The following is an 18,562-nucleotide window of genomic DNA, read 5'->3' on the forward strand; positions in this document are numbered from 1 at the left end:
GGAATGTGATACCAATGGGGTCTGGTGGGGAACTCCGGCAACAATTTCTCTGCTTTTCTCTGCGTGATAACGCCCAATTCTACATATTTCCTCAAATAGGACCTCAACTCAGATTTATATTTTTGCAGCGGATTATTTGGTAACAACCTATAAACCTGTCATGATCCCAATGGCAGGGGATCACAAAAGGACAAGCACAAAAAACAAAGCAAGCTCTAGGGTGATGGAAACTGAGCTGACCGCGATCCTGAACCTAACACACGACTAGCTGTAGCCGGGGAACGTGCCTACGATGATTCCTAGACGTCTCGCGCCAGCCGAAGGACTAACTTCCCCTATTAGAAGAAACACAGACCTCTCTTGCCTCCAGAGAAACACCCCACAGAAATAGCAGCCCCCCACATGTAATGACGGTGAAATGAGAGGAAAGCACATACGTAGTTATGAAAACAGATTCAGCAAAATGAGGCCCGCTAAAGCTAGATAGCAGAGGATACAAAAGTGAACTGCGCGGTCAGCGAAAAACCCTACAAAAAACCATCCTGAAATTACTTGAACTCATGTGCCAACTCATGGAACATGAGGAGTAATATCAGCCCACTAGAGCAACCAGCAAAAAGGAATCACATATCTGCAAGCTGGACTAAGACAAAAAATTAAGCAAAACGTGGAACAGGAAAATCAAAAACTTAGCTTGTCCTGAAGATTACAGAAGCGGGAAGCAGAGGTAACAAGACACACTGATTACATTGATAGCCGGCGAGGAAATGACAAGAAAGCCAGGTTAAATAGGAAACTCCCATATCCTGATAGAACAGGTGGACACCAGAGACCGCAGAAAACACAAGTCACCCAGCACCATCTGTAACCACCAGAGGGAGCCCAAAAACAGAATCCACAACAGTACCCCCCCCTTGAGGAGGGGTCACCGAACCCTCACGAGAACCACCAGGGCGACCAGGATGAGCCCTATGAAATGCACGGACCAAATCAGCAGCATGAACATCAGAGGCAACCACCCAAGAATTATCCTCCTGACCATAACCCTTCCACTTGACCAAATACTGGAGTTTCCGTCTGGAAACACGAGAATCCAAGATCTTCTCCACAACATACTCCAATTCTCCCTCCACCAGCACCGGAGCAGGAGGTTCAAGCGAAGGAACAACAGGTACCTCATACCTCCGCAACAACGACCGATGGAACACATTATGAATAGCAAACGATGCCGGGAGATCCAAATGAAATGACACAGGGTTAAGAATTTCCAAGATCCTATAGGGACCGATGAACCGAGGCTTGAACTTAGGAGAAGAGACGTTCATAGGAACAAAACGAGAAGACAACCACACCAAGTCCCCAACATGAAGTCGAGGACCCACGCGGTGACGGCGATTAGCAAACTGCTGAGCCCTCTCCTGGGACAACTTCAAATTGTCCACCACATGACTCCAAATCTGATGCAACCTATCCACCACCATGTCCACTCCAGGACAATCAGAAGGCTCCACCTGACCAGAGGAAAAACGAGGATGAAACCCCGAATTACAAAAGAAAGGAGAAACCAAGGTAGCAGAACTAGCCGATTATTAAGGGCAAATTCGGCAAGCGGCAAAAAGGTAACCCAGTCGTCTTGATCAGCAGAAACAAAACACCTTAAATAAGTTTCCAAGGTCTGATTAGTTCGTTCCGTCTGGCCATTCGTCTGAGGATGGAATGCAGACGAAAAGGACAAATCAATGCCCATCTTAGCACAGAACGTCCGCCAAAATCTAGACACAAACTGGGATCCCCTGTCAGAAACGATGTTCTCCGGAATCCCATGCAAACGAACCACGTTCTGAAAAAACAGAGGGACCAACTCAGAGGAGGATGGCAACTTAGGCAAGGGTACCAGATGTACCATCTTAGAAAAGCGGTCACACACAACCCAGATGACGGACATTTTTTGAGAGACAGGGAGATCCGAAATAAAGTCCATGGAAATGTGCGTCCAAGGCCTCTTCGGAATAGGCAAAGGTGACAACAATCCACTGGCACGAGAACAGCAAGTCTTAGCCCGAGCGCAAACTTCACAAGACTGCACAAAAGAACGCACATCCCTCGACAAGGAAGGCCACCAAAAAGACCTGGCCACCAAGTCTCTAGTACCAAATATTCCAGGATGACCTGCCAACACAGAAGAATGGACCTCGGAGATGACTCTACTGGTCCAATTATCCAGAACAAACAGTCTTTCAGGCGGACAACGATCAGGTTTATCCGCCTGAAACTCCTGCAAAGCACGTCGCAAGTCTGGGGAGACAGCCGACAAAATCACCCCATCCCTAACCAGTGGGCTCAGAATTTCCAGGGGAGTCAGGCACAAAACTCCTAGAAAGAGCATCCGCCTTCACATTCTTTGAACCTGGCAGGTATGAAACCACAAAATCGAAATGGGAGAAAAACAGTGACCAACGAGCCTGTCTAGGATTCAGACGCTTGGCAGACTCAAGGTAAATCAGATTTTTGTGATCAGTCAAGACCACCACACGATGTCTAGCACCCTCAAGCCAATGACGCCACTCCTCAAATGCCCACTTCATGGCCAAAAGCTCCCGATTACCAACATCATAATTCCGCTCAGTGGGCGAAAACTTTCTAGAAAAGAACGCACATGGCTTCATCACTGAGCAATCGGAGCTTCTCTGCGACAAAACCGCCCCCGCTCCAATCTCGGAAGCATCAACCTCAACCTGAAAAGGAAGCGAAACATCTGGCTGACGCAACACAGGAGCAGAAGAAAACCGGCGCTTAAGTTCCTGAAAGGCCTCCACAGCCGCAGGAGACCAATCAGCAACATCAGCACCCTTCTTAGTCAAATCCGTCAAAGGCTTAACAACACTAGAAAAATTAGTTATGAAGCGACGATAAAAATTAGCAAAGCCCAAGAACTTCTGTAGACTCTTAAGAGATGTAGGCTGCGTCCAGTCACAAATAGCCTGAACCTTTACGGGATCCATCTCAATAGTAGAAGGGGAAAAAATATACCCCAAAACAGAAATCTTCTGGACTCCAAAGAGACACTTTGAACCTTTTACAAACAACGAATTGGCCCGCAGGACCTGAAACACCTTCCTGACCTGCTGAACATGGGACTCCCAGTCATCAGAAAAAACCAAAACATCATCCAAATACACAATCATAAATTTATCCAGATATTCACGGAAAATATCGTGCATAAAGGACTGGAAGACAGAAGGAGCATTAGAAAGTCCAAAAGGCATCACCAAATACTCAAAATGGCCCTCAGGCGTATTAAATGCGGTTTTTCACTCATCACCCTGCTTTATCCGCACAAGATTATACGCACCCCGAAGATCAATCTTAGTGAACCATTTAGCCCCCTTAATGCGAGCGAACAAATCAGTCAACAATGGCAAAGGATACTGATATTTGACTGTAATCTTATTCAAAAGACGGTAATCTATACAAGGCCTCAAGGAACCATCTTTTTTGGCCACGAAAAAAAAACCTGCTCCCAAAGGGGACGAAGATGGACGGATATGTCCCTTTTCCAAGGACTCCTTAACATAATCCCGCATAGCAGTATGCTCTGGCACTGACAGATTGAACAAACGTCCTTTAGGAAATTTACTGCCAGGAATCAAATCTATAGCACAATCGCAATCCCTGTGAGGAGGAAGCGAACTGAGCTTAGGCTCCTCAAAAACATCCCGATAATCAGACAAAAATACAGGAACCTCAGAAGGAGTAGATGAAGCGATAGAAATCGGAGGTGCATCATCATGAACCCCCTGACATCCCCAGCTTAACACAGACACCGTTTTCCAGTCCAAGACTGGGTTATGAGTTTGTAACCATGGCAGACCAAGCACTAAGACATCATGTAAATTATACAGTAGCAGGAAGCGAATCACCTCCTGATGAACGGGAGTCATACGCATGGTCACTTGTGTCCAGTACTGAGGTATGTTCATAGCCAAAGGTGTAGAGTCAATTCCTTTCAAAGGAATAGGGACTTCCAGAGGCTCCAGACTAAACCCACAGCGGTTGGCAAATGACCAATCCATAAGACTCAGGGCAGCGCCTGAATCCACATAGGCATCGACGGAAATGGCTGATAATGAACAAATCAGAGTCACAGACAGAATGAACTTAGAATGTAAAGTACTAATGGCAACAGACTTATCAACCTTTTTTGTGCGTTTAGAGCATGCTGATATAACATGAGCTGAATCACCACAATAAAAACACAACCCATTTTTCCGCCTATAGTTTTGCCGTTCACTTCTGGACTGAATTCTATCACATTGCATTGTCTCAGGTGCCTGTTCAGAAGACACCGCCAAATGGTGCACAGGTTTGCGCTCCCGTAAACGCCGATCAATCTGAATAGCCATAGTCATAGACTCATTCAGACCTGTAGGCGCAGGGAACCCCACCATAACATCTTTAATGGCCTCAGAAAGGCCATCTCTGAATCTTGCAGCCAGGGCGCACTCATTCCACTGAGTAAGCACCGACCATTTCCGAAATTTCTGACAATATATTTCTGCTTCATCTTGCCCCTGAGAGAGAGCCAATAAAGCTTTTTCAGCCTGAATCTCTAGGTTAGGTTCCTCATAGAGCAAACCCAATGCCAGAAAAAACGCATCCACATTGAGCAACGCAGGATCCCCTGGTGCCAATGCAAATGCCCAATTCTGAGGGTCACCCCGCAGGAAAGATATAACAATTTTGACTTGCTGAGCAGGGTCTCCAGAGGAGCGAGATTTTAAAGAAAGAAACAACTTGCAATTGTTCCTAAAATTCAGAAAACTAGATCTATCTCCAGAAAAAAACTCTGGGATAGGAATTCTAGGTTCAGACATAGGAGCATGTAACATAGTTAGTAAGGCCAAAAAAAGACATTTGTCCATCCAGTTCAGCCTATATTCCATCATAATAAATCCCCAGATCTACGTCCTTCTACAGAACCTAATAATTGTATGATACAATATTGTTCTGCTCCAGGAAGACATCCAGGCCTCTCTTGAACCCCTCGACTGAGTTCGCCATCACCACCTCCTCAGGCAAGCAATTCCAGATTCTCACTGCCCTAACAGTAAAGAATCCTCTTCTATGTTGGTGGAAAAACCTTCTCTCCTCCAGACGCAAAGAATGCCCCCTTGTGCCCGTCACCTTCCTTGGTATAAACAGATCCTCAGCGAGATATTTGTATTGTCCCCTTATATACTTATACATGGTTATTAGATCGCCCCTCAGTCGTCTTTTTTCTAGACTAAATAATCCTAATTTCGCTAATCTATCTGGGTATTGTAGTTCTCCCATCCCCTTTATTAATTTTGTTGCCCTCCTTTGTACTCTCTCTAGTTCCATTATATCCTTCCTGAGCACCGGTGCCCAAAACTGGACACAGTACTCCATGTGCGGTCTAACTAGGGATTTGTACAGAGGCAGTATAATGCTCTCATCATGTGTATCCAGACCTCTTTTAATGCACCCCATGATCCTGTTTGCCTTGGCAGCTGCTGCCTGGCACTGGCTGCTCCAGGTAAGTTTATCATTAACTAGGATCCCCAAGTCCTTCTCCCTGTCAGATTTACCCAGTGGTTTCCCATTCAGTGTGTAATGTTGACATTGATTCCTTCTTCCCATGTGTATAACCTTACATTTATCATTGTTAAACCTCATCTGCCACCTTTCAGCCCAAGTTTCCAACTTATCCAGATCCATCTGTAGCAGAATACTATCTTCTCTTGTATTAACTGCTTTACATAGTTTTGTATCATCTGCAAATATCGATATTTTACTGTGTAAACCTTCTACCAGATCATTAATGAATATGTTGAAGAGAACAGGTCCCAATACCGACCCCTGCGGTACCCCACTGGTCACAGCGACCCAGTTAGAGACTATACCATTTATAACCACCCTCTGCTTTCTATCACTAAGCCAGTTACTAACCCATTTACACACATTTTCCCCCAGACCAAGCATTCTCATTTTGTGTACCAACCTCTTGTGCGGCACGGTATCAAACGCTTTGGAAAAATCGAGATATACCACGTCCAATGACTCACCGTTGTCCAGCCTATAGCTTACCTCTTCATAAAAACTGATTAGATTGGTTTGACAGGAGCGATTTCTCATAAACCCATGCTGATATGGAGTTAAACAGTTATTCTCATTGAGATAATCCAGAATAACATCCCTCAGAAACCCTTCAAATATTTTACCAACAATAGAGGTTAGACTTACTGGCCTATAATTTCCAGGTTCACTTTTAGAGCCCTTTTTGAATATTGGCACCACATTTGCTATGCGCCAATCCTGCGGAACAGACCCTGTCGCTATAGAGTCCCTAAAAATAAGAAATAATGGTTTATCTATTACATTACTTAGTTCTCTTAGTACTCGTGGGTGTATGCCATCCGGACCCGGAGATTTATCTATTTTAATCTTATTTAGCCGGTTTCGCACCTCTTCTTGGGTTAGATTGGTGACCCTTAATATAGGGTTTTCATTGTTTCTTGGGATTTCACCTAGCATTTCATTTTCCACCGTGAATACCGTGGAGAAGAAGGTGTTTAATATGTTCGCTTTTTCCTCGTCATCTACAACCATTCTTTCCTCACTATTTTTTAAGGGGCCTACATTTTCAGTTTTTATTCTTTTACTATTGATATAGTTGAAGAACAGTTTGGGATTAGTTTTACTCTCCTTAGCAATGTGCTTCTCTGTTTCCTTTTTGGCAGGTTTAATTAGTTTTTTAGATAAAGTATTTTTCTCCCTATAGTTTTTTAGAGCTTCAATGGTGCCATCCTGCTTTAGTAGTGCAAATGCTTTCTTTTTACTGTTAATTGCCTGTCTTACTTCTTTGTTTAGCCACATTGGGTTTTTCCTATTTCTAGTCCTTTTATTCCCACAAGGTATAAACCGCTTACACTGCCTATTTAGGATGTTCTTAACCCCTTCAAGACCCAGCCTATTTTGACCTTAAAGACCTTGCCGTTTTTTGCAATTCTGACCAGTGTCCCTTTATGAGGTAATAACTCAGGAACGCTTCAACGGATCCTAGCGGTTCTGAGATTGTTTTTTCGTGACATATTGGGCTTCATGTTAGTGGTAAATTTAGGTCAATAAATTCTGCATTTATTTGTGATAAACACGGAAATTTGGCGAAAATTTTGAAAATTTCGCAATTTTCACATTTTGAATTTTTATTCTGTTAAACCAGAGAGATATGTGACACAAAATAGTTAATAAATAACATTTCCCACATGTTTACTTTACATCAGCACAATTTTGGAAACAAAATTTTTTTTTGTTAGGAAGTTATAAGGGTTAAAATTCGACCAGCGATTTGTCATTTTTACAACGAAATTTACAAAACCATTTTTTTTAGGGACCACCTCACATTTGAAGTCAGTTTGAGGGGTCTATATGGCTGAAAATACCCAAAAGTGACACCATTCTAAAAACTGCACCCCTCAAGGTACTCAAAACCACATTCAAGAAGTTTATTAACCCTTCAGGTGCTTCACAGCAGCAGAAGCAACATGGAAGGAAAAAATGAACATTTAACTTTTTAGTCACAAAAATTATCTTTTAGCAACAATTTTTTTATTTTCCCAATGGTAAAAGGAGAAACTGAACCACGAAAGTTGTTGTCCAATTTGTCCTGAGTACGCTGATACCTCATATGTGGGGGTAAACCACTGTTTTGGCGCACGGCAGGGCTTGGAAGGGAAGGAGCGCCATTTGACTTTTTGAATCAAAAATTGGCTCCACTCTTTAGCGGACACCATGTCACGTTTGGAGAGCCCCCGTGTGCCTAAAAATTGGAGCTCCCCCACAAGTGACCCCATTTTGGAAACTAGACGCCCCAAGGAACTTATCTAGATGCATAGTGAGCACTTTGAACCCCCAGGTGCTTCACAAATTGATCCGTAAAAATGAAAAAGTACTTTGTTTTCACAAAAAAATTCTTTTAGCCTCAATTTTTTCATTTTCACATGGGCAACAGGATAAAATGGATCCTAAAATGTGTTGGGCAATTTCTCCTGAGTACACCAATACCTCACATGTGGAGGTAAACCACTGTTTGGGCACATGGTAAGGCTCGGAAGGGAAGGAGCGCCATTTGACTTTTTGAATGAAAAATTATTTCCATCGTTAGCGGACACCATGTCGCGTTTGGATAGCTCCTGTGTGCCTAAACATTGGCGCTCCCCCACAAGTGACCCCATTTTGGAAACTAGACCCCCCAAGGAACTAATTTAGATGCCTAGTGAGCACTTTAAACCCTCAGGTGCTTCACAAATTGATCTGTAAAAATGAAAAAGTACTTTTTTTTCACAAAAAAATTCTTTTCGCCTCAATTTTTTCATTTTCACATGGGCAGTAGGATAAAATGGATCATAAAATTTGTTGGGCAATTTCTCCCGAGTACGCCGATACCTCATATGTGGGGGTAAACCACTGTTTGGGCACACGGCAGGGCTCGGAAGGGAAGGCGCGCCATTTGACTTTTTGAATGGAAAATTAGCTCCAATTGTTAGCGGACACCATGTCGCGTTTGGAGAGCCCCTGTGTGCCTAAACATTGGAGCTCCCGCACAAGTGACCCCATTTTGGAAACTAGACCCCCCAAGGAACTTATCTAGATGCATATTGAGCACTTTAAACCCCCAGGTGCTTCACAGAAGTTTATAACGCAGAGCCATGAAAATAAAAAATAATTTTTCTTTCCTCAAAAATGATTTTTTAGCCTGGAATTTCCTATTTTGCCAAGGATAATAGGAGAAATTGGACCCCAAATATTGTTGTCCAGTTTGTCCTGAGTACGCTGATACCCCATATGTGGGGGTAAACCACTGTTTGGGCGCACGGCAGGGCTCGGAAGGGATGGCACGCCATTTGGCTTTTTAAATGGAAAATTAGCTCCAATCATTAGCGGACACCATGTCACGTTTGGAGAGCCCCTGTGTGCCTAAACATTGGAGATCCCCCAGAAATGACACCATTTTAGAAACTAGACCCCCAAAGGAACTAATCTAGATGTGTGGTGAGGACTTTGAACCCCCAAGTGCTTCACAGAAGTTTATAACGCAGAGCCATGAAAAAAAAAAAAAAAATTATTTTCTCAAAAATGATCTTTTAGCCTGCAATTTTTTATTTTCCCAAGGGTAACAGGAGAAATTTGACCCCAAAAGTTGTTGTCCAGTTTCTCCTGAGTACGCTGATACCCCATATGTGGGGGTAAATCACTGTTTGGGCACATGCCGGGGCTCGGAAGTGAAGTAGTGACGTTTTGAAATGCAGACTTTGATGGAATGCTCTGTGGGCGTCACGTTGCGTTTGCAGAGCCCCTGATGTGGCTTAACAGTAGAAACCCCCCACAAGTGACCCCATTTTGGAAACTAGACCCCCAAAGGAACTTATCTAGATGTGTGGTGAGCACTTTGAACCCCCAAGTGCTTCATAGAAGTTTATAATGCAGAGCCGTGAAAATAATAAATACGTTTTCTTTCCTCAAAAATAATTATTTAGCCCAGAGTTTTTTATTTTTCCCAAGGGTAACAGGAGAAATTTGACCCCAATATTTGTTGTCCAGTTTCTCCTGAGTACGGTGATACCCCATATGTGGGGGTAAACTACTGTTTGGGCACATGCCGGGGCTTGGAATTGAAGTAGTGACGTTTTGAAATGCAGACTTTGATGGAATGCTCTGCGGGCGTCACGTTGCGTTTGCAGAGCCCCTGATGTGCCTAAACAGTAGAAACCCCCCACAAGTGACCCCATTTTGGAAACTAGACCCTGAAAGGAACTTATCTAGATGTGTGGTGAGCACTTTGAACCCCCAAGTGCTTCATAGAAGTTTATAATGCAGAGCCGTGAAAATAATAAATACGTTTTCTTTCCTCAAAAATAATTATTTAGCCCAGAATTTTTTATTTTCCCAAGGGTTACAGGAGAAATTGGACCCCAAAAGTTGTTGTCCAGTTTCTCCTGAGTACGCTGATACCCCATATGTGGGGGTAAACCACTGTTTGGGCACACGTCGGGGCTCAGAAGGGAAGTAGTGACTTTTGAAATGCAGACTTTGATGGAATGGTCTGCGGGTGTCACGTTGCGTTTGCAGAGCCCCTGGTGTGCCTAAACAGTAGAAACCCCCCACAAGTGACCCCATTTTAGAAACTAGACCCCCCAAGGAACTTATCTAGATATGTGGTGAGCACTTTGAACCCCCAAGTGCTTCACAGACGTTTACAACACAGATCCGTGAAAATAAAAAATCATTTTTCTTTCCTCAAAAATTATGTTTTAGCAAGCATTTTTTTAGATTCACAAGGGTAACAGGAGAAATTGGACCCCAGTAATTGTTGCGCAGTTTGTCCTGAGTATGCTGGTACCCCATATGTGGGGGTAAACCACTGTTTGGGCACACGTCAGGGCTCGGAAGTGAGGGAGCACCATTTGACTTTTTGAATACGAGATTGGCTGGAATCAATGGTGGCGCCATGTTGCGTTTGGAGACCCCTGATGTGCCTAAACAGTGGTAACCCCTCAATTCTAACTCCAACACTAACCCCAACACACCCCTAACCCTAATCCCAACTGTAGCCATAATCCTAATCACAACCCTAACCCCAACACACCCCTAACCACAACACTAATTCCAACCCTAACCCTAAGGCTATGTGCCCACGTTGCGGATTCGTGTGAGATATTTCCGCACCATTTTTGAAAAATCTGCGGGTAAAAGGCACTGTGTTTTACCTGCGGATTTTCCGCGGATTTCCAGTGTTTTTTGTGCGGATTTCACCTGCGGATTCCTATTGAGGAACAGGTGTAAAACGCTGCGGAATCCGCACAAAGAATTCACATGCTGCGGAAAATACAACGCAGCGTTCCCGCGCGGTATTTTCCGCATCACGGGCACAGCGGATTTGGTTTTTCATATGTTTACATGGTACTGTAAACCTGATGGAACACTGCTGCGAATCCGCAGCCAAATCCGCACCGTGTGCACATAGCCTAATTCTAAAGGTATGTGCACACGCTGCGGAAAACGCTGCGGATCCGCAGCAGTTTCCCATGAGTGTACAGTTCAATGTAAACCTATGGGAAACAAAAATCGCTGTACACATGCTGCGGAAAAACTGCACGGAAACGCAGCGGTTTACATTCCGCAGCATGTCACTTCTTTGTGCGGATTCCGCAGCGGTTTTACAACTGCTCCAATAGAAAATCGCAATTGTAAAACCGCAGTGAAATGCGCAGAAAAAAACGCGGTAAATCCGCCATAAATCCGCAGCGGTTTAGCACTGCGGATTTATCAAATCCGCAGCGGAAAAATCCGCAGAGGACCAGAATACGTGTGCACATTCCTAACCCTAACCCTACCCCTAACCCTACCCCTAACCCTAGCCCTAACCCTAACCCTACCCCTAACCCTACCCCTACCCCTAACCCTACCCCTAACCCTAACCCTACCCCTAACCCTACCCCTAACCCTAACCCTACCCCTAACCCTAACCCTATTCTAACATTAGTGGAAAAAAAAAAATTTCTTTATTTTTTTATTGTCCCTACCTATGGGGGTGACAAAGGGGGGGGGTCATTTATTATTTTTTTTATTTTGATCACTGAGATAGATTATATCTCAGTGATCAAAATGCACTTTGGAACGAATCTGCCGGCCGGAAGATTCGGCGGGCGCACTGCACATGCGCCCGCCATTTTGGAAGATGGCGGCGCCCGGGAGAAGACGGACGGGACCACGGCTGGATCGGTAAGTATGATAGGGTGGGGGGGGGACCACGGGGGGGGGGATCGGAGCACGGGGGGGGGGGATCGGAGCACGGGGGGGGGAATCGGAGCGCGGGAGGGGTGGAACGGAGCGCGGGGGGCGTGGAACGGAGCACGGGGGGGCTGGAATGGAGCACGGGGGGGTGGAACGGAGCACGGGGGGGGGTGGATCGGAGTGCAGGGGGGGTGATTGGAGCACGGGGGGGTGATTGGAGCACGGGGGGAGCGGACACGAGCACGGGGGGGAGCGGAGCACAGGGCGGAGGGGAGCCGGAGCAGTGTACCGGCCAGATCGGGGGGGTGGGGGGGCGATCGGAGGGGTGGGGTGGGGGCACACTAGTATTTCCAGCCATGGCCGATGATATTTCAGCATCGGCCATGGCTGGATTGTAATATTTCACCCGTTATAATGGGTGAAATATTACAAATCGCTCTGATTGGCAGTTTCACTTTCAACAGCCAATCAGAGCGATCGTAGCCACGAGGGGGTGAAGCCACCCCCCCTGGGCTAAACTACCACTCCCCCTGTCCCTGCAGATCGGGTGAAATGGGAGTTAACCCTTTCACCCGATCTGCAGGGACGCGATCTTTCCATGACGCCGCATAGGCGTCATGGGTCGGATTGGCACCGACTTTCATGACGCCTACGTGGCGTCAAAGGTCGGGAAGGGGTTAAACATTTCCCATTTATTATCTGTATTCTTATTTCTGAGGATATTGTCCCAGTCTACCAGATTAAGGGCATCTCTAAGCTGGTCAAACTTTGCCTTCCTAAAGTTCAGTGTTTTTGTGACTCCCTGACAAGTCCCCCTAGTGAAAGACAGGTGAAACTGTACAATATTGTGGTCGCTATTTCCTAGATGCCCGACCACCTGCAGATTTGTTATTCTGTCAGGTCTATTAGATAGTATTAGGTCTAAAAGTGCTGCTCCTCTGGTTGGATTCTGCACCAATTGTGAAAGATAATTGTTCTTGGTTATTAGCAGAAACCTGTTGCCTTTATGGGTTTCACAGGTTTCTGTTTCCCAGTTAATATCCGGGTAGTTAAAGTCCCCCATAACCAGGACCTCATTATGGGTTGCAGCTTCATCTATCTGCTTTAGAAGTAGACTTTCCATGGTTTCTGTTATATTTGGGGATTTGTAACAGACCCCAATGAGAATTTTGTTACCATTTTTCCCTCCATGAATTTCGACCCATATGGACTCGACATCCTCATTTCCTTCGCTAATATCCTCCCTTAAAGTGGACTTTAGACAAGACTTTACATAGAGACAAACCCCTCCTCCTCTCCGATTTTTACGATCCTTTCTAAACAGACTGTAACCCTGTAAGTTAACTGCCCAGTCATAGCTTTCATCTAACCATGTTTCGGTTATTCCCACTATGTCAAAGTTACCTGTAGATATTTCTGCTTCTAGTTCTTCCATCTTGTTTGTCAGGCTTCTGGCGTTTGCAAACATGCAGTTTAGAGGATTTTGTTTTGTTCCAATCTCCTCGCTGTGGATTGTTTTAGAAATGTTCTTACCTCCCTTCTGAGTATGTTTTCCTGGATCTTCTTTGTTCAAGTCTAATGTTTTTCTTCCCGTCCCCTCTTCTTCTAGTTTAACGCCCTCCTGATGAGTGTAGCGAGTCTTCTGGCGAATGTGTGTTTCCCAGGTTTGTTGAGGTGTAGTCCGTCTCTGGCGAGGAGTCCATCGTACAAGTAATTCACACCGTGGTCCAGGAATCCGAATCCTTGTTGTCTGCACCATCGTCTTAGCCAGTTGTTTGCATCAAGGATCCTGTTCCATCTCCTGGTGCCATGCCCGTCTACTGGAAGGATAGAAGAAAAAACTACCTGTGCATCCAGTTCCTTTACTTTCTTCCCCAACTCTTCAAAGTCTTTGCAGATTGTCGGTAGGTCCTTCCTTGCCGTGTCATTGGTGCCAACATGTATCAGAAGAAATGGGTGGACGTCCTTGGAGCTGAAGAGCTTTGGTATCCTATCGGTCACATCTTTGATCATCGCACCTGGAAGGCAGCATACTTCTCTTGCAGTTATGTCCGGTCTGCAGATGGCTGCTTCTGTGCCTCTCAGTAGTGAGTCTCCCACCACCACCACTCTTTGTTGCTTCTTGGCTGTACTTTTTGCTGTCACTTGTTGCTGTGTGCCCTTTTCTTTTTTGCTTGCTGGTATTGTTTCATCCTTAGGTGTGCCATCTTCATCCTCTACAAAGATTTGATATCGGTTCTTCAGTTGTGTGGTTGGTGATTTCTCCATGGTCTTCTTGCTTCTTTTGGTCACATGCTTCCACTCATCTGCTTTTGGAGGTTCTCTGACACTTTTTTCACCTTCTGTGACCAGTAGAGATGCTTCTGTTCTGTCTAGAAAGTCTTCATTCTCTTTGATGAGTTTCAAAGTTGCTATTCTTTCTTCCAGACCCCGCACCTTTTCTTCTAAAAGGGCCACAAGTCTACACTTCTGACAGGTGAAATTTGATTCTTCTTCTGGTCGATCTGTGAACATGTAGCACATGCTGCAGCTCACCATGTAGGTTGTCACATCTGCCATGTTGCAGATCTTGTATATTTTGAACCTTAGCAGCAAGATTATTCAGGCTGGAAGCCAAACTCTGGACGTCCATGATAAACAGCTGAGGTCAGAGCCATTCAGGGAATTAAGAGGAGGTAAGACGCAGCCAGGCTGCAATTAAGGCTAGGCAGCAAACTCTGAGGGAAAAAAAAAAAAAAAAAACTTCCTCAGACTACTTTTCCTCCTACTTCAGCCAATACGATTACCACTTTTTGGCCGGCTATACTGTCATGATCCCAATGGCAGGGGATCACAAAAGGACAAGCACAAAAAACAAAGCAAGCTCTAGGGTGATGGAAACTGAGCTGACCGCGATCCTGAACCTAACACACAACTAGCTGTAGCCGGGGAACGTGCCTACGATGATTCCTAGACGTCTCGCGCCAGCCGAAGGACTAACTTCCCCTATTAGAAGAAACACAGACCTCTCTTGCCTCCAGAGAAACACCCCACAGAAATAGCAGCCCCCCACATGTAATGACGGTGAAATGAGAGGAAAGCACATACGTAGTTATGAAAACAGATTCAGCAAAATGAGGCCCGCTAAAGCTAGATAGCAGAGGATACAAAAGTGAACTGCGCGGTCAGCGAAAAACCCTACAAAAAACCATCCTGAAATTACTTGAACTCACGTGCCAACTCATGGAACATGAGGAGTAATATCAGCCCACTAGAGCAACCAGCAAAAAGGAATCACATATCTGCAAGCTGGACTAAGACAAAAATTAAGCAAAACGTGGAACAGGAAAATCAAAAACTTAGCTTGTCCTGAAGATTACAGAAGCGGGAAGCAGAGGTAACAAGACACACTGATTACATTGATAACCGGCGAGGAAATGACAAGAAAGCCAGGTTAAATAGGAAACTCCCATATCCTGATAGAACAGGTGGACACCAGAGACCGCAGAAAACACAAGTCACCCAGCACCATCTGTAACCACCAGAGGGAGCCCAAAAACAGAATCCACAACATAAACCGTCCTATCCGACAGCTGTCTCTTTGCTTCAGCGATGTAGTAGGGTCTGGGAAGTAACACCATTTTGCCCCCCTTGTCAGCAGACCGTACCACCATGTCCTCCCACGTCCGTATCTCACGTAGGGCCGTAACCTCCTCCCTGGTCAAATTACTAGGGGGTTTCGGATATATGAGTGCCTCGACATCCTTAATAACTTGCGCCTCAAACAAGTCCACTAAGTTGCCGGGGGATACCAAGGGCATAAACCTAGAAGAAACTCCCCCCTGAAAGGGGGCCACTATATCCCCATCTCGTTGATCAAAACTGTCAGAATTTTCATTCATGCCCAAAAGCAATCTAGTATCCTCTCCCAAATCGGCTAACGCTCCTGTCCCTGCCATGAACCCCAATGGCCCGATAGTTACTGGCGTCTCTCCTTCTGGGACACTACTAGCAGTCGCTTTTTGTTGAACATTTTAAAGAGGTGAAACTTCCTAATAGACTTGAAAAGGTCAATTTTGAAATCGGTCATATTGAATTCCTGCGGAATACAAAACCCCAAACCCTTAGCCAATAAAGACAAATGAGTCGAAGTCAGTACATGGTCAGTCAAATTGATCACTGTGCTTTCAATCGGAACATCTAATATCTGCGTGTCCACGCTACATGCTTCCATTTGTACTGTTTGCCTATACCGGCTCTTCCTTCTGCTACTCCGGGTCTTTCTCCTAAAGGGGTCGACACTTCAGGAGTCTCAGTCTCTACTGCTGGTAGCAACTCTAGTGAACTGGCAGAAGTGCCCGCCCCGTCGCTCAGGCTAGATTCAGACGCGGTAGTCAGATACTCCCTCTTGCGATATTTTTTCTTATTATTATTCTTCTTTCTCCAATTGCCGGTGATTTTACCTCCAATCTCTCCTTCTTTGTTGTTACTCCACGTAAAAATACGCCCTGTATCAAAGTCGGCCTTATCACGGACAAATTTGTCCCTTTTTCTCTGCTTGACATTGGCCTGGATTGGTGTAAGTTTAATAAAGTGTTTGGACAGGTGATCGCACTTCCATATGAACAGAATGATCCCCTTAAAAAAAAACATGATTTTTAAAGCACCACTCCAGCGTTCTTTTTTATTTCAGCACTGGAGTGGTGCTACTAATCTAAGTTCCCAACCACTAGTATTATGCTAACCAACCACCATCTTCAGCTCTTATTGGTGCCGCTCTGGTCTCGTGCCACCATCTTGTGAAAGCAACACCTGACTGACCGCATGCCATAGGTAACAGTCACAAGCTCTCGAAGTAAGTCTGCGAGAGCCTCGTTCTGACTCTCAGAGACTTAAAATGAATTGTGACTTCTGACTAGCTCCAGCAAAACACTGCAGCAATCTGACAGGTCACAACCTGCTGGAGACAAACGGAGCGGTGCCATTAACAGATGAAGATGGCGGCTGGTAAGCATGAGACTAGGGGCAGGGAAATGAGATTAGAGTCACCTTTCCATTGTTGCAATTAAAAAATCTACTGGAGTGGTGCTTTAAATAAACTTTCCCTAAAATGGGGCAATTGGCATCTGCCTCATGTGGTCTTGCCTTTCTCTGAGTCATCATGTTACCTTATAAGTTGCAATTATGGTTTTTCTGTCTTCTTTCAATCTTAAAGCTATGAAACAAACTATTTAAAAGAATGCTGTTATTCTAAGGAAATAAATGGATAATTGAGAAACTTAAAGGCAATTAATTATAAAGTATAAACTAGGATTTATATATGTGATTTTTTTTTATGACAATCATATTCTTTTCACCTGTCCCAAAATGGGATATTGGCCTGCTTCAAGATTCTGATGCCTGTAAACCTCAAAACTTATGTTTTCTGGCTTTTCTGCAATGTTTGTAATGGCAAATGACCTGAAATGGTTTATATTGTACATAGTAAGAACTGTAAGAAAATAAAAGTAAATAATCCTTTAGCTTGGTTCCCCCTACCTTATTTCTAAATGTGAAGCTAATCTACACAAGCGTCCATGGCTTTGTCACAAAACAAAAAGATTTCATTGCATATATAATTTGAAGAATCATAATAAATTATTATATTTTATAGGTCACACCATTATTATTCAAAGAGTGCAAGGGAGAACAACTATGAAACACAGACATCAAAGAGTTGTCCCTATGCGAAGAAGGAGACCGACCAGAGCTCTTCTGTGGCACTGAGGACACGAAGATAGCAAGGAAAGAAGCTGCTCTCCACAATGACACAAAGACCTTTCACTGTGCTGCCGACAAATCACAAAAACCATGGAAGGAACAGCTTCAAGGAGATCTGCACTACCTTAGGCAAACTTTTGAAGATTTTTTCTGTTTTTACTTAACTGCATATGTATGGAGCGAAAAACATTTTTTCCATTTGGGTTTTATTAAAAAATTAGCAGTTTGCCTTCTGTGGCCTCTACCTTACCCTGGCTGTTGTTAACTGTAGTGTGAGTTTACTGAGAATCCTTTAGTGAATTTGTTCCATTGGGACAGTGTGTACCACTTTTTACCCATCTTTCTCTGAGCTCGTCTTAGCTGATTTTTGGGAAATAGACCACATCAAAGTGGAATATCCAGAGAAACAAAGAACCTGTAAAAACAAAACAATGCAAAATCGTCAAAGTTATCCAATCATAAAATTGATTTTTAGCGCCAAATACATGCATTTAGGTATGAAACAAATTTTCCAAAAATGGAAATCCCCTTTAACATTCATTCAGCTGCAGGAAATGGCTGTGACGACACACAACAGACAAGTCCACCGTTACCACTAACTCCACCTATATGCAAAGAAGCCTAAGCAAAGCAAGAGATTACTATAATTTGGAAACTTACAACAGGGAACATAACATTTCAGGAGGAGGCCCAGTCATGTGTCACAGTTTCACATCTGACTGTGGCCTAGCCACACCTTGAATGACAGCTCAACCACCCTCTGGGATCTGTAGTATGTAGTCATCCAATCTGATCCTGGGGCGTCCTGGGCTATCAACATTTTGATCGACAGTCCTGCTGGTCAATCTGGTCTAGCCTGTGCGTGTTTCCCCAGGCTCCTCCTGTCTTTAATTATTTGCAAGCTATTTAGCTTGGTTGCTGTCTGCAGTTCAGTGTCAGTTGTAGCTTTGCTTAAGTTAGGTGTGTGTGCTTGCTCTGTATATGACATCTTGATCTTGTTGATGACCTC

This window comes from Ranitomeya imitator, chromosome 5 (assembly GCF_032444005.1).
Source record: "Ranitomeya imitator isolate aRanImi1 chromosome 5, aRanImi1.pri, whole genome shotgun sequence".
Classification (NCBI taxonomy): Eukaryota; Metazoa; Chordata; class Amphibia; order Anura; family Dendrobatidae; genus Ranitomeya; species Ranitomeya imitator.